The sequence below is a fragment of the Tenebrio molitor genome, chromosome 3 (genome assembly GCF_963966145.1).
Source record: "Tenebrio molitor chromosome 3, icTenMoli1.1, whole genome shotgun sequence".
NCBI lineage: Eukaryota > Metazoa > Arthropoda > Insecta > Coleoptera > Tenebrionidae > Tenebrio > Tenebrio molitor.
Window position 1 is genome coordinate 17,082,286 of NC_091048.1, and position 16,031 is coordinate 17,098,316.

Consider the following 16,031-nt stretch of genomic DNA (forward strand, 5'->3'; position numbering starts at 1 on the left):
CAAGGTTTGAACCTAGGTTTATGTAATACTGGGTGATTCAAAATGATTGTGGATAACTATGGCAACTATGTACGAAAATTTATGTGGCAACTGTGTGGGTGGGGTAGAGCTGACATTTGTACGACATTTCATAACCGTGCATTTGATTTTTTATTTTTCACTTTAGTATAATTGCATGATAACTCCTAGGATACGAAATACGTAAACATGTCCATAACAACCGGGGAATAATACAGGGCATAATAAGAATAAGCGGGCGTAGTAATAATAAGCGGGCGTAATGAATTCATAACGCCCTCATCAATTCAAAATTGCAGACGCCAATTTTTTTTTTTTTAAGAACACATATAGTGAAAAATAAAATCTTGTATGCACCACGGCGTCACCGAATGATTACGCCCATCGAACGATATCGATATCATCGTTCTCCGGGCGTAATCATCGTTGTAACGCCCTTGGTGCATAAATAGCTATTATATCCGATCGGGCGTTTTTTGCCTACTTATGGACTATAGTTCATTTTTTAATGCTGTAGAAAAAGTCAGGCAACCCAATATACAGTCATCAAGGCTGCCTAGATACCTTAAATTCATTTATAATTGATATGGATCCACGATGCCGCTAAAAATTCTGTTTGTCAAAATCTCCGTCAGTCTGACAAGGTTTTGACATTCGATAAAAAAATTTAATTGAAATGAGAAAACGTGTTTAATAATGTGTTTAATCTAGAATTCATGAATAAAAAAGCAGTAAGTTAGTAAATAGAAACAATAAATAACGATAACTCAGACATATTATGGATTTAAAAAATCAACTCTCATCTTCGAATTCTTCCGGTTAATCCGAATCGTCATCAGACTCTCCAAGGTGTATAATCAGTGGTTCCACGGTCACCTCAATACGCACATTCAATTCCCACATCTGCTCTTCTTTAGTTTAACCGTATCCCCAACCTTAAGTTCCGCATGTTCATCATAGACATGTTTGTAAATGTTCAAAATCATGTTTTTTCGAATACGAATAAGGGCGACTTACTTTTTCGTTGAACATAATTTGTTCTGTGCAGCCCATCGATAATTAAGTATAAAAACCCTTGACCAAACTAGCCTTTAAATTAATACCTAATTGACAGTGACACGATTTGACATTAATGCATTTATTGTGGCATATGGCATCATGGATTGAAGTAATTTACAAAATTGAAATAGGAATCTAGTGAACTATTGAAAGTGTATATTTGGCTGCCTGACTTTTTCTACAGCATTAAAAAATGAACTATAGTAGGGCTGTAATCGTATATTTCAAACCAAGGTAAGAAAGTGGTTTCTTGCAGACCGCAGACAAAGATTATAAACCGAGTCGTAGACGAGGTTTGTAAGTGCCTAAGGTCTGCAAGGACACTTTCTTAACAAGGTTTGAATACAATTTTTTTCCCTACCGGCACAACTTTGTTGAAAAAAGTAAAAAAAAAACGTTATATTCGTGATTAAAACGAAAATTTTGAGAATTGAATAGTAGCCTGTGTTATTTGTTTAATTATAACTTGTCATCGCATTTGAAGATTTGAGGTTTGTTCGAAAATTTGATATAAACAGGGTAAAGTAATCTACCTACCTAGCTTATCTGTTTATTTTCCAGATTATATGATTGACCTACCAACTTACTTCATTGAATTGGCTTTCATTTATCAATAACTTATTTCACTTTTGACACTTTTGACATTTGTATTTTGGTACAGTTTTACCATAAACATTTCATGATTAACTTTCTTACCTTAGCGAGAAAGTTGAATTTTCTCACCTCAAATGAGGTATCCACAGCCTACATTTCTAACCGGTAGGGAGAAATAGTATATTTCAAACCAAGGTAAGAAAGTGGTTTCTTGCAGACCGCAGGCAAAGATTATAAACCGAGTCGTAGACGAGGTTTGTAAGTGCCTAAGGTCTGCAAGGACACTTTCTTAACAAGGTTTGAATACAATTTTTTTCCCTACCGGCACAACTTTGTTGAAAAAAGTCAAAAAAGATGGTTATATTCGTGATTAAAACGAAAATTTTGAGAATTGAATAGTAGGCTGTGTTATTTGTTTAATTAACTTGTCATCGCATTTGAAGATTTGAGGTTTGTTCGAAAATTTGATATAAACAGGGTAAAGTAATCTACCTACCTAGCTTATCTGTTTATTTTCCAGATTATATGATTGACCTACCAACTTACTTCATTGAATTGGTTTTCATTTATCAATAACTTATTTCACTTTTGACACTTTTGACATTTGTATTTTGGTACAGTTTTACCATAAACATTTCATGATTAACTTTCTTACCTTAGCGAGAAAGTTGAATTTTCTCACCTCAAATGAGGTATCCACAGCCTACATTTCTAACCGGTAGGGAGAAAAAGTTTTTGCCGCCCTTGTTTATGCCGTTACTACAGTAATAACAATAACTGGCTTATTCCACCTGATTTTTGTGTCGTTATTTTAAAATTGAATCTACCTAAAAAATTGTTCGACTAAGAACTGTCAAAGAAATGTCAACTCTATCCTACCCACAAAATTTTTCGTACATAGTTGCCATACTTATCCACAATCATTTTGAATCACCCAATACATATTTACATGATGTATTAAAAATGGCACATAATACAAAGTGTCTATAAAAGAACATACACTCGCGAGCAAAGAAATCGACCCACTTCACACTTTTGAATTTGAATGCATTTTTTTTAGTCGGTAGGAATCAGATTTAAACAAATAATATGTCGTTTGAAAGACCGTTTATTAACGTTTTAAATGATCTTAAATTTTCTCAGATTCCTTTTGTTTTCTCAAGTGTAGAGCCTTAAAACAGAAGTTATCGCTATTTGTTGGGTAGCGGACATGTGCATGCCCTAACTTCTACGGCAATAAAATTAAGTCTCTGCAGGAAATGTTTATTACTTTTGTTGACATTTGACATCAGCAGCCCCATTAGCCACATTATCCGTGAATATAATGGATACCACACCTGAGGTAGCTGCCCAAGTCGTTGCTTGCATACAACTTGGGCATAGTCAGCGATTTGTTGCCGAATAACTGAATCTGAGCCGATCAACGGTTCGACGGGTGTACCAGCGATTTCAAGACTATGGTTCCTTCAATCGGAGACCAGGAACAGGTAGACGTCGGTATACATCGGAGAGAGATGACCGCTTCATTGTATCAACATCGTTGAGGAACCGTCGACTGAATGCTATTCAAATTCAACGACAGCTCGGTGATGTCCGAGGGGTGGCTGTTAGTGAGTGGACAGTGAGGCAAAGATTGCAGGAGACGAATCTGACACCTCGCAGACCTGCAACTGGTCCAAAACTAACTGCAGCTCATCGACAAGCACGGCTTCGTTTCGCACGCGAGCATCTGAATTGGATCTTAGACCATTGGATGTCTCTTCTGTTCTCCGATGAGACCAGGATATGTCTCAACGGCAACGATGGAAGAGGACGAGTGTACCGGCGACCCAGAGAACGATTTGCCCAGTGCTGCATCGATGAACGTGTCAGTTATGGCGGTGGTTCCTGTATGATCTGGGGTGGATATCTGTAGAAGGGCGAACTGAACCTGTATTCATCGTTGGGGCAGCCCATGGTCGCAATAGAAGGAGTTTGACAGCTGCAAGGTATGTCGGAGAGATTTTGGCAGACCATGTGATGCCCTATGCTGGGTTTGTGGGCGACTAATTCATGTTAATGCATGACAATGCAAAGCCACACACTGCGAGAATCACCACAGAGTACCTTGCGGAAGTGGGACTTCGAGTGGCCAGCATGTAGCCCCGACCTAAACCCCATCGAACATCTGTGGGACGAGCTCAAAAGAAGAGTTCGGGCCAGAGTTCCTGTTGCTACGTCCATTCCAGAACTGATGATGGTTGCAGTGGAAGAAGAGTGGCATAACATTCCACAAGAAAGAATAGTAAATTTGATTAGGTCAATGCCCAATCGCATGCAAGGCAAGCTGTTGTTAAATCGGGGGGAGGTAATACGCGGTACTAAAATTAAAGAATTGTTGCTATAGACTTGTTTAATTTCATTTTAAAGCGCTATACTTGAGAAGACATAACCAATTATCAGAGAATATAGGCTCATTGAAAACGTTAAGAAACAGTCTTTCAAACGACATATGATTTGTTTCAATCTGATTCCTGTCCACTGAAAAAAAAATGCATTCAAATTTGTATGTGTGGGTGGGTCGATTTCTTTGCTCGCAAGTGTATATCAAGAGACCTGTGGAATTGTGCGGCTCTATATTTTTTTTGGCAGAACTATGTCGAATAGTTGAAGCTGGCAAATTAGATGTCAAATGACAAATGTCAAATTATTAATAATTAAATCTTAGCGTCGGTTTGTGAGTTCGGCGTCTTAGTTGTTTTGCTTGTGATTTTCTTCAACAGTCTTTATCAAGAGTAAAACGTTTTTCCGCATAAGTGGGAACTATGAATACCAAAAACAAGTTAGGACGTAGCGAAGGTAAGACATTTATTTTCGTATGTTTCCAGTAAGTAATAAGCAATCTTTTTAGTAAAAGGCAATGGTTTTATCGTTAGAGCAAAATATCTTCATTACCGAAATGGTACCCTGCAGAATGGAAAGTGGATTTATTCTATAGACGCTCGCAAGGAAGAATTTTTCGCAAATTTTCCAAATGACAACATCGTGGAAGCAAATTAATTCCACACATTAGAAGGATTGTGGATAGATTTGTGGCAACTGTTGAAAAAGATAAAAGTGTAGGAAGAGCGCCAGTGAATGAAGAAATTGTTGAAGATTTACTCCAACGAATGGAACAAAGTTCAAAAAAAACCCTCAGGAAGTTATTACTTCAGGCTGATGTACCACTCTCTACTTGTCAGAAAATTGTTAGAAAAAACCTGAACTTCTATTCACACAAAATAACAACACTTCAAGAACTTCGACCAGGTGATTCTGAAGGGCGCTTAGGATACTGCAATTGGTTTTTGAACAATTTGAATGATGGCAGGTTCCTAATAATGAATTTGAATTAAACCATTTAATTTTTTAACTTTGCTTGCAATTTATTAGGCGTCAGTATTTTTTCTTGGACGAAGCACAAAACTATAGAATATGGAGTTCAGAAAATCCACATGCATTTGTAGAAACCCGATTGCATCCTACAAAGGTTGGAGTGTGGATTGCTGCTTCATGAAGGCGTTTAATTACTTTTATTGTAAAAATAAAAGAACCTGTCATTAATGGAGTTACATAACCTATGTTTTTTTTTTATTTGGTAACACAATATGCTACAAAGCGGCAAAAATCAAATGTATTCGAGTTCCACAGGACTCTTGATATATGTTCTTTTATAGACACTCTGTATTATGTGAATTTGGAACAGCTATATCTAAAAGATATGCTTGCTTTTGTTGTTTATTTAAAAAAATTAAATCAAAATCATTAATGACGTCATAATTAGGAGATGAAAGCTGTCAACATAAGTAAAGTACTTTTTAAAAACAAAGTTGACCGCTTCAAGGATTTTTCTCAGAAATTAATACTTACAGTTTTATTGATGAGCTGATGAGCGGCAGTAAAGTAAACTAGCTAAATCATTTGAAATTCCTACCTGGTTTCTTAACATGTCTTAAATAATTTGTTATGAAGGTTTGAAGAAAAAATAGTACAGTGCATTTTTTTTAACTGTTGCCATAGGGAATTGCATGGTAAAATTTATACCCCCTGTTAACTTTTGTTCTGATGAAAATATTGAAACCATTTTTGGAACAAAGTTAGAAGATTTTTTAAACTATCGGATAGTTTACAATTCAATATCCTAAACTGTCGAAAAAGTTGTGAAAAAATTTAAAGCGCGCCGGAATAATAGTACGTCGAGCGGCCGCCAGAATAGCGTCCCTGTCGGCTCAACCAGCACCTGACCAAATTCCATTACAGTGCGACATTTACAAAATAGTCGAAGAAAAACATTTCGAACAATTCCTTTGATAATTTCTGTTTATTTGTTGAATTATTTGTGCGTTAACGTTTTTACGTTTTGTTTTTTTTTATAAAGAAATTTAATCATAGCATTCATAGCCACCAGAAGATCTCGCTCTTTATTTTTTAAATGAAACTGACAAAAATCAAAAGTGGGGATAGGCAGTTGCTGGTTGAGCCGACAAGGACGCTATTCTGGCGGCCGCTCGACGTACTATTATTCCGGCGTGGTACAAATATTTTTTTCACAACTTTTTCGACAGTTTAGGATATTGAATTGTAATCTATCCGATAGTTTAAAAAATCTTCCAACTTTGTTCCAAAAATGGTTTGAATATTTTCATCAGAACAAAAGTTAACAGGGGGTATAAGTTTTACCATGCAATTCCCTATGGCAACAGTTTAAAAAAATGCACTGTATATGTTATTCGGAGCAAAAATGGTTTTATGTGCTTTGGCTGGTTTGTCTGCCTCACTGCGTTCGGCAGCCAATCTACCAGCCGCAGCACATAAAACCTCATTTTTGCTCCTCATAACATAATATACTATTTTGTATTTTTTTTATATTGTTATCTGTAAAGTTCTTATACAACCAAAAGCAGGTTGTTCAAGTCGAATGAAGTATCTAACCTATAAATATATTTCTTTAAGTGCAGTTTTTTTTCGAAAACATTAGTGTACTTCGTCAGCGAGAGATTGGGAGATTATACATTGTATTAAATTAATCCAACACTTCAAAATGCACTAGAATAAATTTATTAGAGCATAATTTCAGGGAAAAATGTTACTGCTTGAACGATATATTTCAGATTTCACGTGCCCTAGGTACTACGTTCTCGCTGGACAAACTTTAGTAGTAATAAGTAAGGGGTGTTTTTTTAAATTTGGCGTTGAAGTTGGCGTTGAAGAGTTGATTGTGAATATATATATATATATATATACGGATAACAGATCACGGATCAGCTGTTTAAATCTTACGCTTTTACACAAGTGGTGCGTTCTCAATCGACTCTCCAACGCCAACTTCAACGCCAAATTTAAAAAAAACACCCTTTCTTTTAATTTTTGAAAAATTATATTTAAGCAGTTTTTAATTTTAGTATCATATTAATAGTTATTTAAGATATAAAAGTAAAAAGTTATCCTTTATTGCACGGACGGGTTTAAAATACGACCGAGGTACGAGGGAGTATTTTAAAAGATGTGAGTGCAACAAAGGAACTTTTTACACGTACTTATGTCTTACAACATTTTATCTACTATCGTGAGATCATCGCACCGGTTTCAACATAAATTTGCATAAAATAATTATTATTGATTCAATACAGGGTGTTTCTGAAATAAGTGCATTAATTTTAACTGGTAATAGAACTCATCAAAAGGAACAACTTTTCTCTCTGCCATTTTGGCGAAAAACGTTGCGTAATGGCTTAAAAAACTAGGAAAGATTTTCCTAAAACCGTTTATATGTATCTCCAAAACTGAGCTATCTAAAAACGTGAAACAACCAGATTCTTACGAAGTGGATTTTTTGCTATACGGGTAGATTTATTTGAATTTCGATTTCGGCGTTAAAACACGTTTTCTGGATGAAAATGGATGTTTTTTTCATATTAGCGCTGATCTCAATTAGCCATTCCAGTATTTAGTGGCGTAGGGCTATTTTAGTGAAAAATCTTTCCAATTTTTTTTTTGAATTAAACATCGTTTTTCGGCAAAATGGTACATAGAAAAGTTGTTCCTTTTGACGAGTTCTATTACCAGTTAAAATTAATGCACCTATTTCAGAAACATCCTGTATTTTATGAATAACCAAAGTCGTTTGAGAACCACGTCGTTTAGCAACCTATTTCTAAATAATGTTTCCAACAAGGAACAAATTGTATTGTTGTATTCTGACAGTTCTGTGGCATAAAAGCGTGCACTAAAAGTTTTATGGCAGTAATCCGTCAGTTTACTAACCGTCAACTTTGACAACGATTTTTAGTGCAAAAAGTGCCTACTTTTGACACGATCGCAGATAAATTAATTTATTACACTCGTTTCAATGAAAACTTTCAGAGCCTGATACAGAATAAGAAAGAAAATAATCTATTCTTGCCTAAAAATATCGTCGGGTAATCGATAACTAATCTAAAAGACCATCAACGATTAAAACGTTATGATATCGCAGAAATGGATGATAATAATAAGAAGCAATGCGTAATGACTATAATAATGAAACCAGAAATACATTTGACAATTTAATGGCTAGAAAATCAAAATGATGATAGTATTGCAAAAACATACATCTAGGTACAATGCGTTCGTAAAGTTCCGAATAAATTCGATAAAACTATAAGTACTAATTTCTGAGAAAAATCCTCGAATAGGTCAACTTTGTTTTTAAAAAGTGTATACTCTTCAGTACTTAACTTATGTTGACAGCTTTTCTCCTAATTATGACGTCCTCAATATTTTTTTTAAATGACAACTCCCACTTTTTTTCTTCTCTTTCTGATAAGTGATAAACCTTCGTAAACGATGAGTGAAAAAAATTGGTACAGTCGATGGACAAATAAAACTGCATACAATTTGCATCGTTTAGTTACGGCTGTGTCACATATAGGTTAACGTTGGTGAGACACTGGGTGCCCCAAAATTCGCCGAACGGCTTAGCAGTACGTTAAGTAGTCATTAAAATATTTAAAAGATATAGGGCCAGTTTACAGAAGCGAAATTAAGTTAATCGCAATCAAATGCGAGATTAACTGAACACGTGATCAGATTGAACCAATCGAAGTTTCGGATTCATGGGTTAATCGCACATTAACATTTAATTCGAATTAAATATTTAATTCTCTTTCTATAAACTGGCCCATAGAATGTTTATAATTAAAACAATCTATGGGCCAGTTTCTCATAATTTGCTAACATGAGTAAGTTGTCAGTGCCCCACTGAGTTGTTCTGTGAATTTTGAGGCACCCAGTATTGAAATATATTTATAGTATCGCGCGTTCAAATGAAATCCTGGGCTGGGAAGGCGTTGGAAACCGTCAATTGTTGTGATTTTTTAAAGCGTAGATTAATTGGAGCATGTTGACAGCTAACCTAAAATTTAGAGCCCAAAAATCTTTCTTTTTTTCTTTCTTTGCAATGTTTTACATTAAAAATAGAATAAGGTAACGATTCCTATTCTCGAAGCAAATATCTAAGGGCACCCTTTGCTGAAAACAAACAATTCAATTATGTCCCGATTAAACATCATAAACAAATGTCATTCCTCATTCGTGTCAAACGGCGGAAAATTCAAACTTTACACTGTTCAAAACAGTTTAATTTTCCCAACGCCTACTCAGCTCAGGATTTCATTTGAACGCGCGATACATACTACAGAGAAACATCAAAGCGACACTGACACTGAAAAATATGAAAAATTGCCAAAATTTGAACAGCATTTTGAATGGGTATCTCGTATTTTTAAATTAAATCTTTTAACACGTAAATCAACCGACAAAAACAACATGAAAGTAAGTAGCGCAAATTTTCTAATAAATTATTTAAACAAAACAATTCGGTTGCCATGGTGACCATAGCACTCCCGATCATTGAAAATCTCCCAATTTAACTATAATAAAAAAAAAAAATAAGCACAAATATAATTTCAAGATCATTTGTTGAAGAAATCATAATGAGTCGTTTTTTGTGCCGGTCAGTGTATATTGATGACGTCATAATTAGGAGATGAAAACTGTCAACATAAGTAAAGTATTTAAACAAAAATAAAAATAAAATATTTAAAAAATTCTGTCAAAAAATAAATTGACATTTAATTTTTGAGGTACAATTTTTTTAACTGCTTTTAGTCTTCTACGTTGTCTAGGTAAAATTTCGGCACATTTTTAAAAGACACCTTGTATATCATATTTTATAAAACGTACACCAATGCGGTTTTCTTGTTTTAAAGCATATTTCCTAGAGGTTACTTCGCATTGGCGTACGTTTTATAAAATATGATATACAGGGTGTATTTTAAAAATATGCCGAAATTTTACCTACGAGGTTGTGGGACAACGTAGAAGACTAAAAGCAGTTAAAAAAAATTTTACCTCAAAAATTAAATGTCAATTTATTTTTTGACATAGAATTTTTTAAATATTTTTTCCGAGGTCTACATAAAGCCAGTAGCTCGCGGTTAAAGTTTGGCAGGACATTTACCTAACACCCTGTATAAGTGATTTTTCAAAGAGCAATACATGATATCGCCGCCTGAATGTAAGAACACGGTAACTTGTTTTATACAGTTTTAAGAAATTAGCAAAAACATTATTATGTAGGTCTTAGAAATGATCTGGAAACAATAGATTTAAATGAATTAACTCGATCTTCCTTTGTAGGACTTTATTTTAGTTAAAGTTACCTAGTTCTTACATTCAGGCGACGATATACTCTCGAGCGCCAGCGAGTGAGGATAGTATTGCGATTTGAAAAATCGCACTTTGATCACGAATTGCGTATACTATTTTTTCCAACGTCGCTTATGAAAATGAGTTCAATTTTAAATTTTTGTATAATTATTTTACTCCCCTATTTTTTGAATCTTCCGGATCTGGAGTTTCAATTAATCCAAATAAAAGTGTTTTAAATTTTTATATTAATAAGTAGGTAGTAGTTTATTAATGTAGTAGATTGTTAAATAAATTTTCCTCACTAGTGAGTTTACTTTCTCCATTTTCCTCACTAGTGATGGAAACGCCTATTTTCGTCACTAAATTGGATGATGAAAGTATCATTTTCATAATCGACGATGGAAAAAATGTTTTCCAACATCGCTAACTGCAGCTAACGAGTGTTCAAATAAATTTGTGGTCAAGCAAGCCGTTGTTCTTTCTTTCTTTTCCAAATGTAAGTCGTTTTTTTGTTGACTAATCCTTCTGAGTAACCTAATTCATTTGTTGTGATAACTGACAACTGCTGTTTTCAATTTATTTTATTTCTCTCTCTTTCAAACTTTCAACTGTTCCACTCTTTCGCCCTACACTTCCTGTTTGACGAAATATTTCATACCTGATGAGCTACGCCATACGTTAACGGTAACAAAAGCAAATACTTATTAATATAAAAATTTAAAACACTGTTAATTGCATTAATTGAAACTCCAGATCCGGAAAATTCAAAAAATAGGGTAGTAAAATAATTATAAAGAAATTTAAAATTGAGACTCATTTTCATAAGCGATGTTGGAAAAAATAGTATACACAATTCGTGATCAAAGTGCGATTTTTCAACTCGCAATACTATCCTCACTCGCTGGCGCTCGAGAGTATATCATATATTGCTCGTTGAAAAATCAGGCACTTTCATCACTTATATGTGTAATATACTATTCCCACTTTATTAACTACTCTTCATGATTGACAGATGAACTGATAGTTCAAACAAAATATGGAAAACCAATTAGGTACTTATGAAGAAACATTTTAATTAGAACTTTAAGGGACGAGAATAAATTGAAGCTTCTTGTACATAATTAATCATTTTCATTTGGTTTAATTTCAAGATTTTTATTTCGTGTAGAGTAATACGAGACTAAAATTATAATATCAGCCTCTTGAGGTACGGAGACTTCTACGTGCATCCACTAATATACGTTGCCATTACTTTACGTGCACGTTTACGGTCGCAATTACGGGTGCTTAAATGCTACATTCAGACTAGTTACAATGCTATAAAGGTAAATCTGAGTTGTAATTTCAATGTCTCAAAATTAATTTAAAGTTTTCGTTTGTATGTTATACATATTTCGTTCTAATTTACTTTCAGTACCTCGCCACCAAAAATTAATCACAACTTTCACGCGACCTTCCACTTTAATACAAAACCTGGGTTCACACCACCTGCATAATAAAAACTGTAATTATTAATTTTTACAGGAAGCGACGACGCAAGAATGAAATTGTGGCTCTTTTAAAAAATTTTGAATACCTAATTTGGCGGTTGTACTTGAATAACGAGATTTCCCCTCGAGTTTGTTGCGAGACCCGAAATTTGAAAACTCCGTTTCGATAATGCTCCAATTTCTTGAAATGGAATGAATTACGAGCGCAATTTCAGAGAAACACTTTTATTTTCTTTTCCGTTAGTGAAGAAGGATTTAAAATCGAATTGTGATCACAGTCGGGCCCCAGAGAATTAAAGCTTTCGCGACACATTTTCAGTCATTACGGCATTTCTTCGTAGATACGTTGCAAAGAGAGAATAAAATGCAGTTAAAGATGGATGCGAACTTGGTTTTGTCAATACCGATTTGCCACCTAATGACGTTTGATTGTGTGTGGCGGCGTTGACGTCAGCAGCTTCCACAAAGGAGTCGATATTGGCTGGACGTGGAAGTTTGCTGGACAAGTTGCTTTCAATGAATCTTCATAATATAATACCTGAATCCTGAAAAGTATGTTTTCAGTATGAATGGGACGGAAATTGTGTCGAAGTTGCGTGTTTGATAACGATCTACCTCTGACATGTACAAGTTTTTTCTACTTCTATATTCTTAATGCGATTCCGACGTATACATATAAAAATACCACAAAATAAACACTACGATAATATAAAATTACACAATGTATCGCTTTTTTAATCAAAGAAAGAGCGTCCTAATTTACATCTGAAACTCCTACTGGTATTGAAATTGCGGGAATTGTATTTCAGAGCTTGTTATTTTAGACTACAACGAACGTTACAAACCTCCAGACGGCCTGTGAAATACTCATCAGGGGGCAATTCCAAACACCTGCATACAAAAGATAAAAATTGTTTCGTACTGCGTGGAAATTTCCAATATTTGATTTTAGAGGGGTTTCAGGATAATAGCGGCGTAATTATTCTTTCAATTCAAAATTTATTAATGGAGACGATAATGCACATCGATCCATGTATTATACTCGAGAACTTTTGCATTTATACGGACAGCTACATAATAAACGAATGAAAAATGTAGTGAAAAGTCCTTAATAAAGAAGATCGATTTTCCACCAGAGCATTAAAGTTCTGACTCTCCAACATAGGACCGTTGATATATTTTTCAACTTTTATGACTAACCGAACGCTAGCTGGTGGATTTATTCCACCGAAAAAGCCCAACATTCCGTCGGAAACTTTTTTAAATTTCGTTAAATAATAATTACATCTGAAACTTACCGAGATCCGGAATTTGGGGTCGAAAGGAACACATCGCGATTTCCACAATTTCAACCTTATTCTGTCCCATCCGAATATCTAGTTCAGTGAAAGTTTTAATGTGATAACAAACTTTTATAGTACATAATCTAAAATGACATTATTATAAAAAATATTTAAATATTAGCAAATTGATAAACTTCCGTAACTTTAATGTACAAACTTTGCAGAAAGTTATAAACTGAAACTTTCGCAATTAAAATTTTAAGTTGTTTGGCTTGTTATCACTACAGAAACAGTTTTAATATTTTAGAAACGAGTACTCTCAAAATAGATTTAAAAGTTAATTATTATAATTTCACTTCAATTTTCTTTCTTCTACCTACAATCTAATTGTAAGAATATATTATTAATTCAAAATAGCATTTCAGTAATTTGAAATTTTATTTTATTAGATACATGAAATCCACGGTTTATTATATCGGTGTTCATTTCTCCTCAAAGTTGGCATTGAAGGGTCAACTGTGAACGCACCACGGATTACAGATCACGGATCAGCTGTTTAAATCTAACATCACTTTTTGCGTTGTTTGTGTTTTTACTCTGTAGACTATATTATAACGAGTGATGCGTTTACAATCTTCAATGCTAATTTTGAGGATAAATTTTCATATTATTGAGAGCTACTCTAATAATTACATCTACATGTTTTAGTTAGGTAACGTTTTATAGAAAACGCAAAAAGTAAAGCATTTCGTCATCTAATTCTAGAGAGTTCTTAGAGGACTTCTATTCCGATGGATGCACCCGCGGGTGGTACGTTTCATGTTTTCTTATTCTTCAGTCTAGTCTTTTAAAAACTGCAATTCTGGGACGTCTTCTTGATGAATATACCTGTCACGTAAAAACGGTAACAGCGCCGGTAGCAAATGCATGTTCACATACTCATTGTTTCAGAAAATTTTTACTAAAGAAAAAAGAACCATAAAACTTGAACAAAATTACAAACAAGAATAGAAATAATAAGTAGAGACAAAGGAAAGAACTGAAAATACAAATGGGAACAGAAAGTAAGGTAAGACCATATTGACAGCAAGATGTTCTTTGACAAGCAGTATATATTGTAACTAATTTTGATCTTGAGTTATTATGTTGAAATAATTTATACTGAATTCATATGCAATGTTATCAAATCTTTTTTCAGGTAAAATCGACACAATGTTATTTGTTGAAAATGCTGTAAATGGCATAGTAAATTGGTTTATAACTCTTCAAAATTGTTATTCCATTAGTCTATAAAGCTAAGCTAATTAACATTTTTCTCCTGATCTTAAAGTTAAACAGCATACCATTGAATTGTCTGGCGAATTTTGGGACACCCTAATATGTACCGGGTGTTCGCTGTAAAGCGCGGGTGGGTTTATTTTTGATTAAAGTTGCAAATTTGAAATTTTTGCATCTGAGTCAGTATGCATGAAGACATAACCCAGTTTAGAGTCATTATTCAGCCTGAGGCGCACCCAACATCTCCATTTAAAAATTTTTAATGACACCCAATTTTTTTTACTAATAGATTATGAAAGAAGACACTTTTGTCAGCTTGTAAGTTTTAAAAAAATTAACAGGTTTTAAGGAAACGTTTTTGATTTTGAAAATCAAGTTGACTTGGTTAGAGCAACTAAAACAAGTGAATAAATTATTCAAAGCCTAAATAGGATAGCAAAAAAAATTAATAGTGCGAATAACAATAACAGATGATAAAAAGAATAATAATAGTGTTGTGATAATGAGCCCGACGGAATTGAAAATGCAACCCACAATACATTTGCAATTGATATTTTAATTAATTTAATTTCATTTCGGGCTCATTATCACTCGTGAAATACCCTGTACAGAACTGAATATGCAACTTATTTTTTTACCGTCCACGTTTAAAGTTTTACTAACTGCGGTAGAAAAAGCTCTAAACGAAAACATAACATTAAATAATTCGTTAAGCAATTTTAGAAAATAACCGGAATTTAGAAAATAAAGCCAAGTTAAAGAGACCAGAATTAGCGGTATAATAGAAGAGATTTCAAAGGTTTTATGCTTTAAAAGGAGAGGTTAAAGAGATAATTGAAACAATGGAAGAGCCATTCCAGAGATCATCGAGCTAAAGCGTGGACATTTTTACGATCAATGACGGACAAAGATCAAAAACAGCACAGTCTAGCGAATTGTAGAAGAACTCTTAGTATTATAATTTGGATCAGCTCAAAAAGCACAAGAAAAACGTTATAATGGATCAAATCCATCTAACCCGTCAAGCTAGGAAGTAAAGGTGAATTCTCCTGGAAAATCGGAATGTGTGGGTTTAATAAAAAGGAAGAGATGAACCGACATGCCGCCCATGTGTGGAGACAGATGTCTAGGACCAGAACACGGCTTTAGATTAGCACCGAGATAACACTTGAATGTGTACGAGTTCAACAGAGAAAGAGGGAAGATATTGTTTTTGTTTTTTGCGAAATAAAATGGGTAGGAAAACCATTAACGACACTTAAGTTGATTTTTGGACGAATTAACATTAATAAGGAAAGGCACGTTATGGGGGAGTAGGACATATAGTGTAAAAAATCGTTAAAACTAACACGCCAGCTAAAAATAGACAAAGCCATTACAAATCCTGTAATCACCTGAAGGTTGGCGTAAATTATAAACGACAGTTCCCCTGTGAACAGAAGCTTGTAAAAAATTACCATTTTGAGCTGAAACGGGAATTTCATCAAAGCAAGACTGACAGTACAAAGACGTTCGGAATTTAAAAATGAATGAAAATAAATGAAGCCTTCCTACACAATTTATTGATTGATCGAGTTCTAGTTTGCAAGATTCGACTCCT